The following is a 19,148-nucleotide window of genomic DNA, read 5'->3' as shown; positions in this document are numbered from 1 at the left end:
TGATGTAGGAGGTTATTTCAAATTTTTGTTGATATTCTGTTCGTGACAAAGTATAAGTCCAACTTTGGAGAATGTTCTATGTGGTGCTGAGAAGAAGGTATATTCTTTTGAGTTTGGTTGAAATGTTAGGTCTGTTTGGTTCATAGTGTCTTTTAGTTCCATTATTTCTCTGTTTAGTTTTTTTTTTTTTTTTTTTTTTTTTTTTTTTTTTTTTTTTTTTTTTTTGAGACTGGGTTTCTCTCTGTAGCCTTGGCTGTCTGGACTCACTTTGTAGACCTGGCTAACCTTGAACTCACAGAGATCTACCTGCCTCTGCCATCCTGAGTACTGGGACTATAGGTGTTGAGCCACTGTGCCTGCTCTCTGTTTAGTTTTTGTCTGGGTGACTTGTCCATTGGTGATAGTGGGTTATTGAAATCTCCCACTATCAATGTGTGAGGGTCAATGTATGATTTAATGTTAGCAATGTTTAGCAATGTTTGTTTTGCAAATGTTTGCACCCTTGAAATTGGGGCATCTTAATGGATTTTTTTCTTTGATGAGTGTGAGGTGTCCTTCCCATTTCTTTTGATTCATTTTGGCTTGAAGTCTATTTTGTTAGATATTAAAATGGCTACATACACCAGCTTGCTTAGAAAATATTTTTCCAAGCCTTTACTGTGAGCTAATGTCTATGTTTGCTGTTGAGTTGTGTTTCTTGTAATGTGGCCCAATGATGGGTCCTGTTTTTACTTCCATTCTCTTAGTCTGTGTCTTTTTTTTGGGGACTTGAGCCCATTGACATTGATGGACATCAATGACCAATGGTTGCTAATTTTTTCTAATAGTTGTTGTTAGTTGTATGTGAGTATATGTGTGTGTGTGTTCCCACGCACATGTGTGTATTTCCTGCTTTGTGTTATACAGGTGTGAGATCATTTATTGCCTGTGTTTTTGTGGGTGTAGTTAACCTCCTTGCATTGGAGGGTTCGTTATAGTATCTCCTGTATCTGTAGGGCTGGATCTGTGCATAGAAAGTGTTTAAATTTGACTTTATCATGGAATATCTTGTTTTCTATATCTATGGTGATTGCAAGTTTTGCTGAGTATAGTAGTCTGGGCTGGCATCTCTGGTCTCTCAGAGTTTGCAGCATCCTTCTGGCTTTTAGTGTCTCCATTGAGAAGTAAGGTATCATTCTAATCGATTAGCCTTTATTTGTTACTTGGCCCTCTTCCCTTTTAGCTTTTATTATTCTTTCTTTGTTTTGTATGTTTAGTATTTTAGTTTATTATGTGGTGAGGGAACTTTCTTTTCTGGTCCAATCTATTTGGTGTCTGGAAGCTACTTGTACCTTTATAGGCATGTCCTTCTTAACGTTAGACCTATTTTCTTCTATGGGTTTGGTAAAAATACTTTCTGGGCTTTTAAGCTGGGATTCTTCTTCTATTCCTATTATTCTTAGGTTTGTTCTTTTCCTAATGTCCTAGATTTCCTAGATATTTTGTGTCAGGATCTTTTTAGATTAAACAGTTTTTTAAACTGGTGTATCTATTTCTTTTTCTATTGTGTCTTTAAGACTCTCTCTCTCATCTCATGTATTCTGTCGGCAATGCTTGTGTCTGTAGTTCTTGCATGCTTACATAGATTTTCCATCTTCAGGGTTCACTCAGTTTGTGTTTTCTTTATTCCTTCTATTTCCATTTTTGGATCTTGAGCAGTTTTATACATTTCTTTTACCTGTTTGTTTGTTTTTTTCTTAGCTTTCTTTAAGGAATTTAATTCTTTTTTTCCCCACTGTTTATTTGCATTTTCCTGGATTTCTTTAATAGATTTACTCATTTCTTCCCATTGTGTTTTCCTGGATTTCTTTAAGTAATTTCTTCATCTTCTCTTTAAGGGCCCATATCCTCTTTGATAAAGTTGGTTTTAAAATCATTTTCTTGTGATTTAGCTATGCTGGAACATCCTGGGGTTGTTGTTGGGCTCTGGTAGTGTCATATCTCTATGGCTGTTGTTTATTGTGTTATTATGCTGGCATCCTGACATCTGGGTTTGCTGCAATTATCAGTATAGGTGCTGATTTCTGAGTTTGTCTTTGTTGGATGAATGTTTTTTCCCTTGGTTTCTGATTCTTATCTGATATTCTGGCCTGAGTGGCCTGTGGTTCTGGTGATCTGGGGAATCCTCAGGTTCAGTAATGTGTCTCTACTGGGGTTTTGGGTTCTGGCATTGTTTTTGGAGTTCTGGGGTTCTAGGAACTGATATGGCTTCTGGGCTTCTGGATACTGGTATTGCCTCTGGTAGAGAAATGGGCTTCTGCTGGTGTTTTGAGCCTAGATATGGAGAAGAGAGGAGGGGGTATTTATTGGGAAAGCTCAGGGGGCTTTGAGGAAGGGTTGGATATTTGAGGAAGGGTTGGATATTGCAGGGGCCTTCTGCTCAAGTTGAAAATTGATTGTTAGGGTTTTTTTTTAATTTTTAATTTTTGTTCACTTTATATCTTTGCTGTAGCCCCATCCCTCCTCCTCTCCTGGTCCTACCTTCCTTCATCCCTGGGTTTTTTTGATTGTTTGTTTGCTTTTAAATTTCAGGAAATTCTTCTACTTTTTCCATGAGTCTTTTTTTACATGAATTTCTATATAATGTTTATGCATACTTAGAGCAATTGATACATATATAAAGTGCAGCACCTGCGGCAAGAGCTTCTGCAGGGCCAACCGGGCCGCGCGCCACGTGTGTCTCAACCAGAGCATCGACAGCTGCACCACGGTGGACACGAAGACGCTGGAGCTCTGCACCTCCGAGGAAGGTAGCCAGATGGACAACAGGCTGGTGCAGGCCAACAAGCCCTACAAATGCAACCTATGAGACAAGACGTCCTCCACACCCAGTGAGGTGGTCGGACACTCCTGCCAGAACCAGAACTCAGTCGATTGTGTGCTGGACGAGGGGCAGTCAGTCCTCCTGGGCAGTGGGGACTCAGAAGTAACCGACCCTGACCACCTCGTGTTAGCGTCCATCAAAAAGGAACTGGAAACTGTGCTACTAGACAGAGTGTGACTTGTCTGTTTAAAAACTGTCACTTTTACAAAAAACCTTCTACCCAGCTGGGGAAAGTTTCTCCTCCGCGGCATGATACAAACGGGCCCCACCCCTTTCCTGCCCCTCCTCCCAGCCCCATCTCTGTAAGGCTTTGTGCATTATAAACCTGGACTATATTTACTTTAATTCAGGGGATATTGGAGGGATGATGGTCAGTAGTACTTATAAAGATACAGGTTTTGAGAAGTTTTAGATTATTTAAAAAACCCACTTGGAATCAATTAACAGCATATGATAAAACAGCTAGAATATAATTTGGGAAGCTAAAATTATGACTGTCCCTGGGTAATAAGTCTTCCTTCTCAAACAAAGTCAGAAAATACAGCACACTTCTTAGAGAGAAAGCTGGGCTCTGCTATGCAAGTCTAGAAGGTGTGGGGAAACTTGAAACCTGAGAGAACGTTTTTAATATTCGTCCTCTAGGTGTCTGATTTCAGAATGTCTCTTTTGAGATTATGTCCAGTTAAGAAAAACGACTAGTTAACAAACACAAAAGAGAAATAGTGTGATGGCAACCTTCATTTCTGGATAAAACCTGATGGCTGTGAGCTTGCACGTGAGCAAGCGAACAAATACGGATGCTTGCTACAAAGCAGGGGAACCGATGCACCTGATTGCTGGCCTCGTTCCAAGATGCACAAGAAGATGCTGTGTCTGACACACTTTTTTATGCTTTTTTTTTACTTTAAAAAATATTAGTTACAGTTCATTAATTTTGTATCCCAGCTGTATCCCCCTCTCTCATTCCCTCCCAATCCCACCCTCCCTCCCTCATCTCCTCCCTGCCCCTTTCCAAGTACACTGATAGGGGAGGACCTCCTCCCCTTCTGACCCTGGTTTGTCAGGTATCTTCAGGACTGGCTACAAAGTCCTCCTCTGTGGTCTAGCAGGGCTGCTCCTTCCTGGGGGAGAGGAGGTCAAAGAGCCAGCCATTGAGTTCATGTCAGAAATAGTCTCTATTCCCCTTACTAGGGTACCCACTTGGATACTGAGCTACCATGAGCTATATCCGAGCAGGGGTTCTAGGTTATATCCATACATGGTCCTTGGTTGGATAAACAATCTCATATAAGACCCCTGTGCCCAGATATATTTGGTCCTTGTGGAGCTCCTGTCCTCTCCAGGTCATACTAACTCCCCCTTCTCTCATATGATTCCCTGCACTCTGCCAAAGGTTTGGTTATGAGTCTCAGTATCAGCTTTGGTACACCTCTAGGTAGAGTCTTTCAGAGGCCTTCTATGGTAGGCTCCTGTTCTGTTACTTGTTTTCTCCTACATCCAATGTCCATCCCATTTGTGTTTCTAAGTAAGGATTGATCATCTTACCCCAGGTCCTCTTTCTTGTTTATCTTCTTTAGGTGTATAGATTTCAGTATGTTTATCATACCATATAGGTCTATATAAGTGAGTATATACCATGTGTGTCTTTCTCCTTCTGGAATACCTCACTCAGAAGAATCTTTTCTAGGTCCCACCATTTGCCTGCAAATTTCATGATTTCCTTGTTTTTAATTGCTGAGTAGTATTCCATTGTGCAAAAGTATATTAATTTCTGTATCCATTCATCTGTTGATGGACATCTGGGTTGTTTCCAGGTTCTGGCTATTACAAATAAAGCTGCTACAAACACGGTTGAGCAAATGTCCTTGTTGTGTACTTGAGCCTCTTTTGCGTATATACCTAGGACCTAGGAGTGGTATAGCTGGATCTTGAGAAAGCACTATTCCTAGTTGTCTAAGAAAGCACAAGATTGACTTTCAAAGTGGTTGTACCAGTTTACATTCCCACCAGCAATGGAGGAGGGTTCCCCTTTCTCCACAACCTCTCCAGCATGTGTTGCCACTTGAGTTTTTCATCTTGGCCATTCTGATGGGTGTAAGGTGAAATTTCAGGGTCGTTATGATTTGCATCTCTCTGATGGCTAAGAATGTTGAGCATCTCTTTAAGTGTTTCTCTGCCATTCTATATACCTCTACAGAGAATTCTCTTTTTAATTCCATGCCCCATTTTTAATTGGATTTGATTTATTGCTTTTTAACTTCTTTAGTTCTTTACATATTCTGGATACCAGGCCTCTGACACGCTTGTTTTAAAATCAGATTGCAAAGCATGATTCTCCAGAATATCTTTCCGGCAGCAAATGGCATGCCATTTCCTAGCCATCCCCAGTGGTGAGCTGTGTCAGCGCTAAGCTACTGCCTGTCAGATCAGTGTGTACAGCAAGGAAAGGACTATAGAATCGGGCATCTTACAAGGGAAGCTTACAGCAGAGAGTGTAACGTTAAAGAGTGTAAAACTTGATACTGCCTGGCATGGTGGTGCCCACCTATTAACCCCAGCGTTGGGATAGGGGGTCAGGAGGGTGGAAGGAAGTGGGAGTTTGAGGCTAGCCTGGGCTACACAGATAGACTTGTTCCAAAAACAAAACAACAACAAAACAAAACAAAACAAAAAACCAATGCCCAGAGTTCACTGGTAACATCTACTAAAGCATCAAAAAGAATGATTTCTTTCTTTCTTTCTTTTTTTTTTTTTTTAAGGAAAGAAAGCCAATTGATTCTGTTGTGTATCCTCCAGTTTTGTTAATACCTGATAATTTCTCACTGGCCTAAAAGCATGAAAAGTTGTCCATTAATCTTCCCTCGGGCTAATAAGAAAATGGTCTCACAGGATGCAATAGGAACCAAAGTGACTAAGGGGAAAAGGGCGTGGGTAGCGCTTACCTATACCGTACGTGTATGTTAGGAACTAAATATCCCACCCTCCTCCTGTATGTATAGTTGGGTTCTCAGATTGGTAAGTTTTATACATCCTTTCATTGAATAAACAATTAAATGGGAAAAAGGAACACTACTATGTAAGATATATAACTAAATAATTTTGCATTTTTAACATCACATTCCTTAGTTCTATGTCTATATTTATTTTTATTTTTTGGAGCTATGGATAGTTCACAGCCTGCACATTTCCTGTGAAGCTCATGTCACACTGGAAAGCTATACATACCCCCAGCATTCTTGTACCTGTGTCTGTGGCTACATTAGCTCTATCCTTCCACATTGCTGTCTCTTTACCTTCATAACTCTCTTTCTCTGTCCAAAAGTGAGTGACTCTATGTGTACTCTAATTTGAAGAGATATTTTTTTTCCAGTTCTTGAGATCAAACTGAGCACCCTGCAAATATCAGGCATTCCACTATTAAATAAAATCACTGGCCCCTGGGGCTTTTTGAAAAAATAAATAAATAAATGAAAAAGGTCTCACTATGCAGCCCCAGATGGCTTAGAAATCACTGAGCTAAAGCTCAGGGTGTATAGGAGTTTACAGCCTTTTTATATCTGCTTTCCAAATTCTAGGATTACAGCCATCTAATCCACATATGATTGAAAAAATTTGAGAACAAGGAATTAACATATATCAGAGAATACCGAAAAGATTTACAAGGATTCCAAATAGCAGAGAGAACAGCTGCTTCTGAGCCCGAGGGAGACTACTGTTTTCCCACTCTGCAAGTGTCACAGGAGAAGGTGGATCCATAACACTCAGGCTAACAGAAAAGCTCAGTTAGATGTTGATGAGGCTGGCCAGCAGCTGCCTTGAGTGGTCCAGCTGTACGGCCCTACTCACTGAAAAGCTGCCGTGGAGCAGTGACATATGTGGAAACTTGCTGGACTGCTGGGCTGCTGGGCTGCAGCAGAACGTTCTTAAAATGCTGAACCTGACACAAACAAGCTAGAGGTAAGTGGAAAGAGGAACTTCAGCTGAGAAAACGCCTCTCCCAGATTGGCCATTGCAAGCTCATAAGGGTATTTTCTTGGTCAGTTATTGATGTGGGAGGGCCCACCTCACCATGCGTGGCACCACCTCTGAGCAGGTAATCCTGGGTAGTATGAGAAAGAAGGCTAAGCAAGCCATGAGGAAGAAGCCAGAGAAAAGCCCTCCTCCCTGTCGTCGTCTCGATTGGCTCTTACCCCTAGGTTCCTAGCATGAGTTTTTGCCCTGACTTGCCCTAGTAATAGGCTGTTACCTGGAAGGAGGTGATGAAAATGTAAGGCAATGTGAAGAAAGAATTTATTTGGCTGGGCAGTGGTGGCACATGTTTTTAATCCCAACACTTGGGAGGCAGATGCAGGACTACCCCCGAGTTCGAGGGCAGCCTGGTCTACCAAGTGAGTTTCAGGACAGCCAGGACTGCACAAAGAAACCCTGTCTCAAAACACAAAAGGAAAAAAAAAAGAATTTATTTGTGCTCATGGCTTCAGAGGGATCAGAGTCTCACATGGCTGGGAATAGTGGCAACAGGCAGCAAGAACCTCCGAGAACTTATATCTCTAAGCCCAAGCAGGACAGCAAGGAGAGCACTGGGGATGGTGTAAAGCTTCTGGAACCTGGAAGACTGCTCTCAGTTACATACTTTCTCCAACAAGGGCATAGCTCATAAACCTATCCAACAGCTCCACCAACTGGGGACTAAAACCCGTTCAAACATTGGATCCTACAGAGGGTCGATCTCATCAGACCATTACATCATCTGATCATCATTTGTCAACAACTTGAATCAGTGGACTTAAACTTGCCAGGCCACAGAGGAAGATGATGCAGCTAACCCTGATGAGACCTGATAGGCTAAGGTCAGATAGAACGGGAGGAGGACCTCCCCTATGAGTGGACTAGAGAAGGGATATAGGGGAGAAGAGGGAGGGAGGGTGGGACTGGTAGGAAATGAGGGAGGGCACTACATCAGGATACAAAGTGAATAGATTGTAATAAACAAATAAATTAATTTTTAAAAAAGTGTCCAAGTAGCTGGAACTAGAAATAAAATGGCTTTCAAAACAATCTTGAGAGTTTCCCTCAGTGACCACACCTGAACAAAGATGAACATTTCTGAAGTGATAGGCCTTCTTTCTAGAGAATAGAAGGCCATTTGAATACACTGAGCCTTGGTGCTGTGCAAGAAGTTGCTATGTATTTGAAAATATTGGACATTTGAACTTAGGAGAAAGAGAAAAGGAGTCCTGGGAGATCGAGAAATAACTACATTGTGACTCTGGTTTAAAAAAAAAAAAACAGTTAAAATGCTGAAGCTGACATGGGTCCTGAAAAATGCCTTTATATATTCCACTTGTCAATCAACAGCACGTTCGCTCTAGATGCACCCTGGATGTCCTGCTTGTGATGTGAGCTTCACCGTGTAGTAATTTCTTCTGCTGTTTCCCCTCCTCTCTAGTCCCTTCCCTCATCTCCCCTTTCCACTGGATCTACCTATGCCCTTCACCTCCCCTCAGAAAAGGACAGGCCTTCCAGGGACATCAACCAAATATGGCATAACAAGCTACAATAAGACCATGCACATACTATCACATCAAGGCTGGAAGAGGCAACCCAGAAAGGAGATATATGATCCCAAAGGTGACCAAAGAGTCAGACACAGCCCCTGCTCCCACTGTTAATAATAGCACAAGAACACCAAGCTACATGACCAAAACATGTTTGCAGAGGACCTAGGTCAGACTCAAACAGACTCCCTGATCTCTGTGAGTCCAGCTGAGTCACAGTAGGCTGTGTTCCTGTGTTGTCTTTAATCCCGCTGTCTCCTCCAATCCTTCCTCCTACTCCTTAGCAGGAATCTGAGCTCCGCCTAGTATTTGGCAGTGAGACTCAGCATCTGTTCCCATCACTTGCTGGAGACGTCTCTCTGATGACGATTATGCTAGGCTCAGGTCCCCGCACATCCTACAGGCCTTACAAACTGTAGGTTGGAGTTTCTGTGGCTGGGTTGGTGTCTCAATATCTTCACTTGAGGCCTTGCCTGGATACAGAGGATGGCCAGTGCGGGAGCTGTGTTCCTCATTGCTAGGAGTCTTTTCAAGTGTCACTCTTACAGATTCCATCAAGTTTCCATTGCACTAGATTTTTACCTCACTTCCAAAATGCACCACAATTCCTGTCATCTTTCCCAGTATTCTCTCCCTCTATCCCACCCCAACCTGATCCTTCCTGTTCTTTTCCTCACCTTCTCCTAGTCCACCTGTGAAATCGATTCCATTTCTCCTTTCCAAGAAGATCCTTGTTACATAGCCTCTCTGGGTTTGTGTTTTTCAGCATGATTATCCTTTGCTTTACAGCTAACATTCACTTAAAAATGAGTACACACCATGTTTGTATTTCTGGGTCAGGGTTTCTTCACTCAGGGGAATTGCTTTCTAGTTCCATTCATTTGCCTTCAAATTTCATGATGTCATTTTTAGTTTTTTAAACAGATGAGTAATATTCCATTACATAAATGTACCATATTAAAAACAAATCCATTTTTAGGTTAAGGGACATCTAGCTTTTTTTCAGTTTGTTGCTATTATGAATAAAGGTGCTATGAAGATAGTTGAACAAGTGTCCCTGTGGTAGGGTGAAGCATCTTTTAGGCGTATGCTCAGGAGTGATTTAGCTGGGTCTTGAGGTAGATCAATTCCAAATTTTCTGAGAAACCATCATAAATATTTCCAAAATGGCTGTATAAGTTTGCATTTCCACCAAATATGGAGGAATGTTCCCTTCCTCTATATCCTTGCCAACGTGTGCTGTCAGTTGTGTTTTTGATCTCTGCCATTCTGACAGGTGTAAGATGGAATCTCAAAGTTGTTTTGATTTGCATTTCGCTGCTCAGTCCCCATCCCAAAAGGCAAAGAGGATGGACATCAGAAGAAGAAGAAAACAGGAAACAACCTAGGAACCTGCCACAGAGGGCCTCTGAAAGGGTCTGCCCTGCAGACTATCGAAGCAGATGCTGAGCCTGATGGCCAACTGTTGGGCAGAGTGCATGGAATCTTATGAAGGAAGTGGGAAATAGTAAGAGCTGGAGAGGACAGGAACTCCACAAGGAGAGCAACAGAACCAGAAAATTTGAACACAGGGGTCTTTCCAGAGACTAATACTCCAACCAAGTACCATGCATGGAGATAACCTAGAACCCCTGCACAGATGTTGCCCATGGCAGTTCAGTGTCCAAGTGGGTTCCAGAGTAATGGGAAGAGGGACTGCCTCTGACATGAACTGATTAGCCTGCTCTTTGATCACCTCCCCCTGATGGGGAAGCAGCCTTACCAGGCCACAGAAGATGACAATGCAGCCACTCCTGATGAGATCTAATAGACTAAGATCAGAAGGAAGGAGAGGGGGACCTCCCTTACCAGTGGACTTGGAGAGGGGCATGTGTAAAGAAGGGGAAAGAAAGGTGGGATTAGGAGGGGAGGAGGAAGGGGTTTATGGGGGAATACAAAGTGAATAAAGTGTAATTAATAAAAGTTTAAAATGTTAAAAAAATCAGGTATTTATAGGTGTGTGGATTTACTTCTGGGTTTTTTTTTATTTGATTCGATTGATCAAACTGTCTGTTTTTATGCCAGTACCATGTGGTTTTCATTACTATCCCTCTGAAGTACAGTTTGAAATCAGGGATGGTGATATCTCTGGAAGTTCTTTTATTCTATTGTTTTTAGCTATTGTGGGCTTTTTGTTTTTCCCTATGAAGTTGAGTATTGTTCTTTCAAGGCCTGTAAAGAATTATGATGGAATTTTGATGGGAATTTCTTTGAGTCTGTTGAGTTTGCTTTTGGTACGATAGCAATTTTTACTAAGTTAACCCATGAACATGGGAAATCTTTCAATCTTCTGATATCTTTTTTCAATTACTTTCTTCAAATACTTGAAGTTCTTTTTATATAGGTCTTTTACTTGCTTGGTTAGAATCATCCCAGGATATTTTATATTATTTGTGGCTATTGTGAAAAGTATTGGTTCCCTGATTTCTTTCTTGGTTCCTTTGTCATTTGTATGTGAGAGGACTACCAGTTACTTTGCTGCAACTGTTCATCAGCTATAGGAGTTCCCTGGTAGAATGTTTGAGGTCTTTTATGTATACACATCTGCTAATAGTGATACCTGACTTCCTCCTCTCCAATTTGTATCATCTTGATTCCCTTTATTGTCTCATTGTTCCCTTTATTGTCTCATTGTTCTAGTTAAAACTTCAAGCACTACAATGCAGAGATGCAGAGAGAGTGGGCCTACTTATCTTGTTGCTGACTTTAGTTAAATTGCTTTAAGTTTCTCTCCACTTAATTTGATGTTGGCTGTAGGCTTGCTGTAAATTGCCTTTATTATGTTTAGGTATGTCCTTTTTACCCCTGATCTCTCCAAGACTTTCATCATGAAGGGGTGTTGGATTTCATTAAAGGCTTTTCAGCATCTAATAAGATGATGATACTTTTTTCGGTTTGTTTATATATTGGATTACTTTGAAAGACTTTCATATGTTGAACCATTCCTGCATCTTTCAGATAAAGCCTACTTGATCATGGTGGATGATGTTTGTGATGTGTTCTTGGATTTAGTTTGGAAGTATTTTATTAAGTATTTTTGCCTCTATGTTTATGAGAGAAATTAGTCAGTAATTTGCTTTCTTTGTTGAGTCTATGTGGTTTGGGTATCAGGGTGACTGTGGCCTCAGAATCTGGCAGTGTTTCTTCCATTTCTGTTTTGTGGAATAATTTGAAGAACATTGGTATCGGCTCTTATTTGGAAGTATGGTAGAATTTTGCACTAAAACCATCTGATGCAGTTGTTGTTGTTGGGAGACTTTTAATGATTGCTTCTATTTCCTTGGGGGTTATAGGTATATTTAAGTTATCTTGTTTTATTTTTACTTTGGTAAGTGAATTTCTCAAGAACATTGTCAGTTTGAGATTTTTCAATTTTGTGGAGTATAGGCTTTTGAAGTATGACCTAATGATTCTTTGGATTTTCTTGGTGTCTTTTTTTCATTTCTGATTTTGTTAATTTGGATATTCTCTGTTTATTAGTTAGTTTGGATAAGGGTTTGGCTATCTTGTTGATTTCTCAATGACCCAGCTCTTTGTTTCATTGAATATTTGTATTATTCTCTTTGTTTCTACTACAGCCCTTAGTCTGATTATTTCCTGCAGTCTACTCTTCTTGGGTATGCTTACTTCTTTTTGTTCTAGAGCTTTTTAGGTGTGCTGCTAAGTCACTACTATGAGATCTCACTGATTTTTTTATGAAAGCCCTCAGTACTATGAACTTTCCTTTTAGTATAGTTTTCATTGTGTCCCGTATAATTGGGTATGTTGCACATTCATTTTCATTGAATTCTACGAAGTCTTTAATTTCCTTCTTTATTCCTACCTTGACCCAATAGTCCTTTTGTATTGAGTTGCTTAGTTTCCATGAATTTGTAGGGTTTCTGTTGTTTCTCTGTTGAAATCCAGCTTTAATCTATGGTGGTCTGATAGTATGCAGGCGGTTATTTCAGTTTTCTTCTATCTGTTGACATTTGCTTTGTGAAAAAGTATGTGGTCAATTTTGGAGAATGTTCTATGTGATGCTTAGAATAAGATATATTCTTTTGTGTTTGCGTGAAATATTTTGTAGATACCTGTGAGGTCCATTTGGTTCATAATATCTGTTAGTGCTATTATTTCTCTGTTTAGTTTTTTTGTCTGGGTGACTTGTCTATTAGTGAGAGTGTAATATTGAAGTCTCCCACTATCAATGTATAAGGGTCAGTGTATGATTTAAGCTTTAGTAATATTTCTTCTACAAATGTGTTTACCCTTGAAATTGCAGCATAGATGTTGAGAATCTAGGTATCATCTTGGTGGATTTTTTCTTTGATGAATATGAAGTTTCCTCTATCTCTTTTGAGGTATTTTGGTTTGAAGTTTATTTTGTTAGACTAGAATAGCTACATCAGCTTGCCATCTGTCTGGAAAATTGTTTTTCAAACTTTTACTCTAAGCTAAAGTCTATGTTTTATGTTGAGTTGTATTTCTTGTATGTGGCCAAATCCTGGATCTTTTTTTCACATTCATTCTCTTAGTCCCTGTCTTTTTATTGGGTAAAATAGATATCAATGACCAATGGTTGTTAATTCCTATTATTTTGTTCTGTCATTTTGTCATAGTAGTTTAGTTGTGTGTGTGTGTGTGTTTCCTGCTTTGGGTTGTGCAGGTGTGAGATTATTTATTGCCTGTGGTTTTTTGGCTGTAGTTAACATCCTTACGTTGGAGGTTTCTTTCTAGTACCTTCTGTAGAGTTAGATTTATGGATAGATAGTGTTTAAATTTGACTTTATCATAGAATATCTTGTTTTCTCCATCTATGGTGATTGAAAAGTTTGCTTGGTATAGTAATCTGGGCTGCTATCTATGGTCTCTTAGAGTCTGCAGCACTTTTGTCCAGGCCTTTCTGGATTCTAGTGTCTCCATTGAGAAATCAGGTGTATTCTAATAGGTCTGCTTTAGAAGAATTTTAATCTAGAATCATGGTTACTCTAGCTGGAATACAGACACACTCTTAGTACATGCCTTTAACCCCAAACAATGAAGGAAACAGCTGTGTTTGAATGTGATATCTTATTGAGAGGCAGACAAAGTGATGAATCAGAGAAAGAGTTGACAGAATAGGATATGCCTAACTCTCATGAGAACAGAGATGAAGGAAAGGACTTAAAAGAGAGTAGCACAATTGAGAGGGAGAGAGAGGGAGAGGGAGCAGTTTTAAGAGGACAGTTGTAGAGAGACAGGTTGAAGAGAGAGGACAAGCTAGACACAGGTGAAGTCAGAAAGAGCCAGAGAATGAGAAGGAACCAGAAATAGAACATTTTACTAGAGTTAGTTTGAGGCCAAGAAGAACTAGAGCTATTCAGTGAGAAACCTAGATTGACTCAGTCAGCTTGGTGAGGGTTTGAGCCAGAATAGCTGAGTTGAACAAGCTAGCCAAAGCTCAGAAAAAAAACAAGAAAGGGTGAACTAATTCAGCAGTAAGTCTCAGAGGCTGAAAACATTCCAGGCCTAGATTAGATTTTTATGGAGACTAGAAAATTCCAAGACTAGGCCTAGGTTGGCAGACAGAGGCAGTTGGCCTAGGAGACAACAACTAAATCAGACAAAAAAGTTAATTTTCAGTCTGCTTTTATTTGTTACTTGGACTTTTCCCTTGAAGCTTTTAATATTCTTTCTTCGTTTTGTATATTTAGTGTTTTAATTATCAGTGGGGCCTTTCTTTTCTGGTTCAGTCTATTTGGTGTCTAGCTTCTTGTATCTTTATAGGTATGTTCTTAAGGTCAGGAAAATTTTCTTCTATGATTTTGTTAAAAATATTTTCTGGGTGTTCATAGCAGCTTTATTTGTAATAGGCAGAATCTGGAAACAACCCAGATGTCCCTGAATGGAGGAGGAATGGATACAGAAATTGTGGTATATTTACACAATGGAATACTACTCAGCAATTAAAAACAAAGAAATTGTGAAATTTGCAGGCAAATGGTGGGAACTAGAAAAGATCATCCTGAGTGAGGTATCCCAGAAGCAGAAAGACACACATGATATATACTCACTTATAAGTGGATACTAGACCTATAATATAGAATAAACATTAAAATCTGTACACCTTAAGGAAGCTAAGCAAGAAGGAGGACCCTGGGTAAGATTATCAACCCTCACTCAGAAAGGCAAATGGGATGGATATCGGAAGAGGGAGAAAACAGGGAACATGACAGGAGTCTAACACAGAAAGCCTCTAAACAACAGTGTATCAAAGCAGATGCTGAGACTCATAACCAAACTTTGGGCAGAGTGCAGGGAATCTTATGAAAGAAGGGGGAGACAGAAAGACCTGGAAAGGACAGGAGCTCCACAAGGAGAACAACAGAACCAAAAAATGTGGGCATAGGGGTCTTTTCTGAGACTGATACTCCAACCAAAGACCATGCATGGAGATAACTTAGAACCCTGGCACAGATGTAGCCCATGGCAGTTCAGTGTCCAAGTGGGTTCCCTAGTAAGGGGAGCAGGGACTGCCTCTGACATAAACTCAGTGGCTGGCTCTTTGATTGACTCCCCCTAAGGGGGAGCAGCCTTACTAGGCCACAGAGGAAGACTATGCAGCCAGTCCTGATGAGACCTGATAGGCTAGGGTCAGAGGGAAGGGAAGGAGGATTTCCCATATTAGTGGACTTGGGGAAGGGCATGGGAGGAAATGAGGGAGGTGACTACAGCTGGGATACAAAGTGAATAAACTGTAATTAATAAAAATTAAAAAAATAATAAAATAAATAAACTAAAAAGGAAAAATATTTTCTGGGGCTTTGAGCTTGCAACTTCTTCTATTCCTATTGCTCTTAGGTTTTGTCTTTTTATATTGTTTTAGATCTGGACATTTTATGTCAGAAATTTTTTAGATTTAACATTTTTTGTTTTTCTTTTTGGTTTTTCGAGACAGGGTTTCTCTGTGTATCCTTGGCTGCCCTGGACTTGCTTTATAGACCAGTCTAGCCTTGAACTCACAGAGATCCTCATGCCCCTGCCTCTCCAAGAGCTGAGATCACAGTCATGTACCACTCTGCCTGATTTTCTTTGACTGAAATATGTATTTTTCTCTATCCTATCTCAAGTGCCTGAAATTCTCTCAGTTTGTGATACATGGGTCTGTAGCTCCGGTTACTTACCTAAATTTTCCATCTCCAGAATTCCCTCATCTTGTGTTTTCTTTATTGCTTCTATTTCCATTTTCAGGTTTTGAACAGTTTTATTTGTTTCCTTCAACTCTTTATTTCTTCTTGGCTTTCTTGACATTCTTTAAGGGATTTATTGATTTCCTCTAATTTTTTGACGAACAAAATTTCTTTGAGGGATTTATTTCTCTTAAGGACCTCTATCATCTCTTTTAAGTTGGTTTTAGAGTCATTTTATTGTTCTTCAGCTGTGTTGGAATATTCAGGGCTTCATGTAGTGGAATGGCTGGGCTCTGGTGTTGATATATTGCTTTGGCTGGTGTTGACTGTGTTCTTACAGTGACACTTAGGTGTCTAGATTTAGAGTGAATATAGGTCTAGGTGCTGGTTTTTGGGTTTCTCTTTGTTGGATGGCTATTTTTGTTGTTGTTTTGTTTCTGTTTTCTTTCTGGTCCTCTGGCTGGAGTGGCCTGTGGGTGATTAGAGTCTCTGCCTGAGTTGGGACCTGGACTTCTGAGGGCTTGTGGTTATGAAGTATTTAATTAAAAAAACCTGCAAACTATTACAAATTGTTTTAATCAAACAATGCCCATGAAGAATGAGATCAAATCATATTTTAAAGGTCTCAATTGGGAATCATATGGATCCATTTTATATATGATCTCACATAACATCCTATATTTAAAAATTGTATTGATTGCTTTAGATGTAATTCAGTGGCTGAATATTTGCCTAGCATCCACAATACATTGGGATTCAATTCTCCACAACCCCCCAAAAAAAACCTAAAAATAAAAAGTAAAACAAGTATGTAAAGGCTTCATAGTATTCTTCACAGTGTTGTTGCATAACTTTACTATAATATATTTTATATGCCTCTTAATAACATTCTATTCAGACATGTTTATTATCTCTTACAAAGAGTACTGCATGGGGTATGTATGGATAAACGCATAGGACAGATTCCCAAAGCTGAATCTGTGGTTTAACTTTTTGATAGAGGCTTTCAAATTACTAGCAAACTTTAGCACCGATTTACCATCTCACAGTTTAAAAAGGCATTTGTCCTCACCAGTCTAAATTGTCAGAGGGTCGAAAATGTTACCTTGGTTGTTGTTTTTATTTGTTTGTTTGTTTGTTTTCCATTATGAGGGAGAAAATAAGAGGGAGATGATGATAAACATAGACTTCTCTTTCTAAATATTTCAGCCAATGGTAACCTTAGGAGAAAATATAAGAACTCACTAGAAACTCAGTTCTTACTTATCCCAAGACAAAATGAGAGGATGAGGAAAACAGAAAAACTATCAATAGGACACGTGTTGTGATATGAAGTTGTATCCATGATTAAATCGAGCTTTGACATCCAATCTGGTGTCTGCATGCTGGAAGGACAGGCTGAAGCACAGAGGTCCTGACGTGGAGATCTGGGGGCCTAGCTGAGTCTTACATGAAGACAGCCAGACATGATATCAGTGTATATAATCAGTAGTTTGGGCAATAATTGGGCCCTTCCTAACATTTACATCTCTTTTTTTTTCTTATATACATGTAGAAAGTGGTAAGGATTTCAGCACCTTAGAAAAGCGTGACTTGAGGAATGCCTGTTTTCAACGCTATCATCAAGGATTTCTGGAATGAAAACCTCCTGATTTCAATCCTCCAGCAGGTGGTGATATCCCAACACTCAAAACTTACTGACTCGGAAACTCGGGATAGGATTTCCCCTCAGGATTCGGTTTAGAAACACTCTTTTCCATACTAGTAAAAGTTTAATGTTCTAGAATAACACATGTTCATAAAATGTATTACGCTGCAATTTGTATACTAACTTAGGATATCAATTGTTAATTGCTTCTTTTACTACCTTTAGAAATTGAAATCCTAATCTAGTTAACAGCTCAGGTGATGTGACTTCCAATCAGTCAGAGTTGCCTTAACTCAGCATTGTAAACACTTTGGTTTTAGGTAAGTGATTTGTGTGAGTAGGAATGATACAGATTCAATTCTTTGATCTTCCTGATTCCAGCACTGGAAACCAAACCTTGGGCTTCAAACATGCTAGGCAAGTGCTGTGCTGCTGCTCTCTACAGTCCAACTTCATCTTATTGAAACAAAACAAAACAAAATGTGGCTTAAAAGGAGAAATAAAGGAGAGAGAAGTTGTTAGAGAGTCAAACTTAATGAACGTATATTTATATAATTAAAAAAATCTAAAAGTGTACAAAAAATAGATGTTCACAAAAAGCTGCAAATTCTTAAAATTCTCTCTTAAAAACCAATTACATACATCGATGACATGTAGTTAGGGAGTGTAATGAACAACTAAATGCCACATATAATTTAGTGGAAAAAAAAAGCCTCATTGGAATAGATTTGATTTATTTTGAGACATTAAAATATAATAAAATACAAAAGGAAAAACAAAGTCAGGCACTTACAGAGATTAAACATAATAAAACTGAAAATAATATTTAAATTCGATGTGGATTAAATGTACACACTCAATAAGTACTACGAAGCTTATCTATTTTACACAACTTATGAATGAATACTGAAAACTTCTAAAAGGCAGATGACAAGCAGAAAAGCTTTTATAGCCACCATACCTGCTATGACTCGGAAACACTTTACAAAATGTTTCTTCAGGTTAGGTGGGAACTGGTGAGCAATGTTAAAGGTGATCATGGAAGTAAAACATGTTATTGTAGTGATGCTTCTCCCTCAAGTGTGCGATGTCCAGTTTATGTCATAGAAACTACTGATGCTAATATTGGTATAAGCAGAAACTGGCCCCTACCTTGTAAATTCCACAACCAAATGCTGATTGTTCTTATGTAGTTAATTTTAAAAGACCCAAGTTAAATTATTTGGTGCTAGTTAAAAAAAAATTCTTTGAAATTCTGCTTTGTTTTAATTTTGTCCAGTTAGAAATGAGAACTCACTTACAGATAGGATTGCCATGTATCATTTCCTTGGCAAGACATGGAATCTGTGAAAGTTTTAAATAGGACAGGCAGTAATCTGAGTTGATTTAAGAGGTATTATATAAACAAGACATGGTGTATGAGCTCAGAGAACTTTCATATTTTCTTCCTCCCTTTCAAAGAAGAAAGGAATAAATCCTTCCTATCAAAACATTCACTCTCTAAATAATGAAACCGAAGAGGTTTGAATAAGTGGTATCAGAAGTCTTGTAATCCAGTCTCAGAAGTGGGATAGATTAGATAATGAGGGATATTTATATATCATGACTGATTTCAGCAAAAATTAAAAGTGAAAGGAGCCTAAGAAAACCAGTCTTCTTTAGCCAAGTAAGTGTAAAGTGATTTGTGGGCAAAAGCATCCCTTCTGTCTCTTGATTATAGCATGCTGTAGAGAACGTGGCACAAGAGAAACACTCCTCCATTGCTGGTGGGAATATAAACTTGTATAGCCACTAAGGAAATCTATATGGTGGTTTCTCAAAAAATTGGAAATCAATCTACTTCAAGACCCAGCCAAAGCACTCCTGGGCATATACTCAAAGAATTCTCC

At 39.3% G+C, this 19,148-nt stretch overlaps 1 pseudogene; it reads right to left on the bottom strand.

The window, feature by feature from the left end:
• Positions 1-2,112: 2,112 nt before the first annotated feature.
• Positions 2,113-19,148, bottom strand: part of LOC129673426 (ras suppressor protein 1-like) — a 54,716-nt pseudogene continuing 37,680 nt past the window's right edge.

This window comes from Psammomys obesus, unplaced genomic scaffold (genome assembly GCF_907164565.1).
Source record: "Psammomys obesus unplaced genomic scaffold, mPsaObe1.curated_primary_1811, whole genome shotgun sequence".
In the NCBI taxonomy this organism is placed as follows: Eukaryota; Metazoa; Chordata; class Mammalia; order Rodentia; family Muridae; genus Psammomys; species Psammomys obesus.
The sequence above is the reverse complement of the archived record's forward strand: the minus strand, read 5'-3'. Positions and strand labels throughout refer to the sequence as shown.